At 50.4% G+C, this 4,450-nt stretch overlaps 1 pseudogene; it reads left to right on the plus strand.

The window, feature by feature from the left end:
* Positions 1-1,687, plus strand: part of LOC107122884 — an 11,645-nt pseudogene extending 9,958 nt beyond the window's left edge.
* Positions 1,688-4,450: the final 2,763 nt, after the last annotated feature.

A 4,450-nucleotide genomic window follows, 5' to 3' on the forward strand; every position in this document is an offset into this window, starting at 1 on the left:
GCTTGTCTGTATCCTTCTTAAATGGTGGTGCCCCAAACTGAACACAATACTCTAGGTGAAGTTTAACTAGAGCAGAGTAAAGTGACACCATCACTTTGTGTGATCTGGACACTATACTGCTGTTGATACAGCCCAATTTTGCATTTGCCTTTTTAGCAACCGCATCACACTGCTGACTCATGTTCAGTCAGGGCCGGCTCCAGCTTATTTTGCCCCCTAGGCGAGGATTCCTTCTGGGGGCCCCCCGTGCGCCCACCAATTTTCAAAAATAAATGCATTTTAGGAAGAATAAAAAACACAAATAATCAAGAAACTCCCAGAGTACGGGGTCGGGTGCAGTTTGGTGCCCCTAAGGGCCGTCCTGCTCTAGGCGAGTGCCTAGTGAGTGAGCCGGCCCTGTGTTCAGTATATGGTCTACTAAGACCCTTTTTGCAAGTACTACTGCCAAGACAAGTCTGCCCCAACCTATAATTATGCATTTGATTTTTCCTACCTAAATGCAGAACTTTACCTTCATCCCCATTGACATTCATTTTATTTGGTTTAGCCCCGTTTTCCAACCTGTCAAGGTCATCCTGTATCCTCATTTTATCTTCTACTGTATTCGCTACCCCTCACAATTTAGGATCATCTGCGGATTTAATGAGCATTCTCTCTATCGCTTCATCCATATAATTGATAAAGATGTTGAGCAAAACAAGACAGATCCTTGAGGTACTCCACTTGTCACTCCTCTCCGAGAGGATGAGGAACCGTTCACCAGCACTCTTTGGGTGCCATCTGTCAACCAGTTAGGACCCAAACCACATTTTTCCAACTTATTAACAAGAATATTGTGTGGAATCTTATCAAAAGCTTTGCTGAAATCAAGATAAACTATGTCTACAGCATTGCTCTGATCCAGCACGGCAGTAAGCTTCTGACAAAAAAAAGTGAGAGAGACAAGGGCCCTGGTCACACAGCGGATTTGCCGTGGGAGAGCCACGAACGCAGGGTGGATTTTCAGGTTGCGATCACACCGCAACATCTGGCAAGTGTCGCGCACCCGTGGCCAACCCATGGCGTGCCGCCGAAGCTGCGCAGTTAAAAAGTATCTCAACAAATGTACTAGCAAACGGTTTGCCACGGGCTGCCGATGGGATCGTTCCGAGTGATCGTGCCGGCTTGCGGCTTTCCCCCGGCTGTCCTCGTTGATGCGCACGCGCTGACGGACGATACCGTGGTGTGCTGCCGTCGTGTCTGATCGTGTTCTGGCGGGTCTAATTGCGCCGCGCAAAGACCAACGCCTCCCCCCCTCCACGTTATCTGGTCCGTGTGGTTAGTCTGACATGACTTGTTCTTGAGAAAGCCATGCTGGCTCTCAGTAATCACATGCTCAAGCATGAAAAAGGTCTTTGCTTCCTTCAGAGGGGAGGAGGGAGGGCTGTGTCTTCAGGCAGGGAAAGGGATTCATCTCCCAGGAAAGGGTTGGCAGAGCTTGCGAGGGAGCATTTCCGGGGAGGAGAGGTATGTATGAATAAGATGGCTGGCTGAGGGGAGAGATGTCGGGCCAAACGCACCTGAGCCTTGATGGATTCAATCCAGTATCTTGAATTGTGCCCTGTTCATTCTCTTTCTTTCTCTCCCTCCCAGGCAGGGGCGGAAGGACATCCCAGATGCCTCCTCCACCATCTCCTCTGTCTGCTGAAGGGAAAAGAGCCACCATGCAGCCAGCTCAGGTATGGGGGGGAGGGGGGCTGAATCGTTGGGGAGCTTTGCAGCAGACACGACTAGGGGTGTTTTCTTCTCTGTTGTAATGCAGAGAATTCTGGGAATGCAGAAATACAGTCACCCCCTGTCTTGGAGGGTGTGTTTAGAGAAGCAAGGAAATTAGAAGATAACTCTGATTGGGGATAACTACAAATGTCTCTGTAACAATACTGATTTTTCTACATATAACTATTGGGTTCCTTATCATCTGAGCATCTTTGGCCTCTTCCCCAGAAGGCTGATAGCCCCTGTCGGGGCTCTACTGGTAGCAGGAGCTCCTTTGCATATTAGGCCACACACCCCTAGTGTAGCCAATCCTCCAAGAGCTTACAGTAGCCCCAATAAGAAGAGCTCTGTAAGCTCTTGGAGGCCCCCCCCCACGGACCAGCTTTCCAGTGACGTAAAGAGATGCTTCCTTCTCCTCCTTGCAGGCCGCTGGGGTGTCCTTCGAGGAGGTGGCCGTCTATTTCACCCGGGGGGAGTGGGCCCTGCTGCGCCCGGCCCAGAGAGCTCTCTACAAGGAAGTCATGCTGGAGAACTTCGGGAACGTGGCCTCTCTGGGTGAGGAGTGACTGTAAGGTAGCCCTTAAGGAGGGAGGACGTGGTCAGGCTGGTGCACCTCCACAGTACAGGGATCCTTCCCCCTGGAGAAGAGGGATGCTTTGGAGGGTCGACTCTGTGGCACTGTTCCCCACTGTGGCCTCTGTTATCCCCACATCTCCAGGAGTTTCCCCGTCTGAATCTCTCAACTCTACCCCCCACCCCAGTTCCCTTCCTGTGGCCAGAGGGAACTGGGCAGCCCTAAAGGAGAGAGACGCACTCTTCATTTGGCAGTCTTAGTCTATTTTCTCCCTCTTTCTTCCTCCCTATGCCCCACAGTCCCCAAAGTATTTCCCCCTGTTGCGGTGATGCTGCTCCTGGTTTCTGCTGACGTCCAGGCGTCCCTCTCCAGACCCCCTGATTCCAGGGCTCTTGTCTGCCCCCTTTTGGGCCGTGTCTCCAGCAAAACTCTCTGTTGGTCTGCAGGCTGCTTCTTTGCAGACTTTCGATCTCTTTCCAGAATGTGTTCAAGTTCCTGATGGGAAGCAAAGTGTTTTCGAACTGGAAACCAGGTTTTAACAAAATTCGAGTTATAGGCAGTGTTCCCTCTAAGCTGAGCTAGTGTGAGCTAGCTCACGGTTTTTTAGCCTCTGGCTCACACATTTTTGTCTTGGCTCAGGAAGGAGGGCTCCAGAGCAAACTAATTTATGCAGCAGACTAATCGCTCGCTCACAACTTTAATGCCAGCAACTCACAAAGTAGAATTTTTGCTCACGGGACTCCACAGCTCAGAGGGAGCATTGGTTATAGGGTTCAGTTTCACCTGGTAACATAGAGTCTGCGAACTTGTCCATTGTACAGTATTCCTGGATTTTCAAAAACCAGTCAGATACGGTAGGTCTTTTGTCATCTTTCCAGGATCTAGCAATAACTGCATGAACTGCTGCACAGAGTATTTCTGTTCCTGGTTTCTGCTGGGCAGCCTCCCAGTGTCCCTCTCCAGATCCTCTGGTTCCCGGGCTCTTGTCTGCCCCCCCTTTTGGTCACGTCTCTTAAGCATAACTCTCCACCTCCTTTGGCCTGCAGGCTTCTCATTTGCAGAGTTTCATTCCCTTTCCCTCTCTCGTCTAGCCTTTCGTGTTCTTCAGGGATATGCACACAACCCCACTAGCCGTGAGTGAGCCTTAATGGGGTGTTTCAATCATCAAAGATCTTAGTAATTGTTGAATTCAGAATGACCTAAATAGATATTTTAAGGGCTTTGAGTGCCAACCGCCTTTAAAATTCTCCTTCCAGCCTCGCCTTTAGTCTTTCCCTTTATGCTTAATAGATGTCAAGCCTTTTAAAAGAACGGCCTCACTGTTTTGTGGGGAAATAGCGCACCAGTCTTCAGTTTTGTGCATACAGAGAGGCTGAGGTCCCAAGAGGCCCAGAGTGGACGTACCTGTGTGCGTGGCCACGTATCCGTGCTCCAAGAGAGCCTCAGGTAGCAAAAGAGGGCTGAGTCTTGACTCTGAATTATACGCCATCCCAGCCCGATTACTCGTGTGTTTCTGGAGGGACAGTCAATTTGGCCTGGAATTCTTGAATATACGGACGCACAGAAGAGGTCTAATTTTGTGGGTTTTGTCCCTGATAAACAGGACCTCCGATTACCAAACCTGACCTCGTATCCTGGCTCGAAGAAGAGGAAGAGGTGTTTCTTCTGGCATCTGATGATGAAGAGGGATTGGCAGGTAGGGGCTGAAGATCGCTGTCTCGGGACTGTATGTCGCCCGGGCTTCCTTCCAAGGGCTGGTGGGTTTCGGTGGCCTTCTTTATCCTCCCAGTCTTCCCTGATAAGAGCTTGGATGAATTGTGGCTGCTGAAAAGGTGCTTGTAGATTTTCATCCCAGAACCGAGAGGCAGTTTCCATCTGCCTACTGAGAGCCAGTTTGGTGTGGTGGTTAAGTGGGCGGATTCTAATCTGGGAGAACCGGGTTTGATTCCCCACTCCTCCACTTGCTGCTGCAGGATGACCTTGGGTAAGCCATAGCTCTGTCAGAGCTGTCCTTGAAAGGGTAGTTTTCTCAGAGCTCTCTCAGCCCCATCTACCTCACAGGGTGTCTGTTGTGGGGAGGGAAAGGAAAGGAGTTTGTAAGCTGCTTTGAAACTCCGAGTG

This window comes from Gekko japonicus, unplaced genomic scaffold, assembly GCF_001447785.1.
Source record: "Gekko japonicus isolate JY-2015 unplaced genomic scaffold, Gekko_japonicus_V1.1 scaffold5176, whole genome shotgun sequence".
Lineage (NCBI taxonomy): Eukaryota > Metazoa > Chordata > Lepidosauria > Squamata > Gekkonidae > Gekko > Gekko japonicus.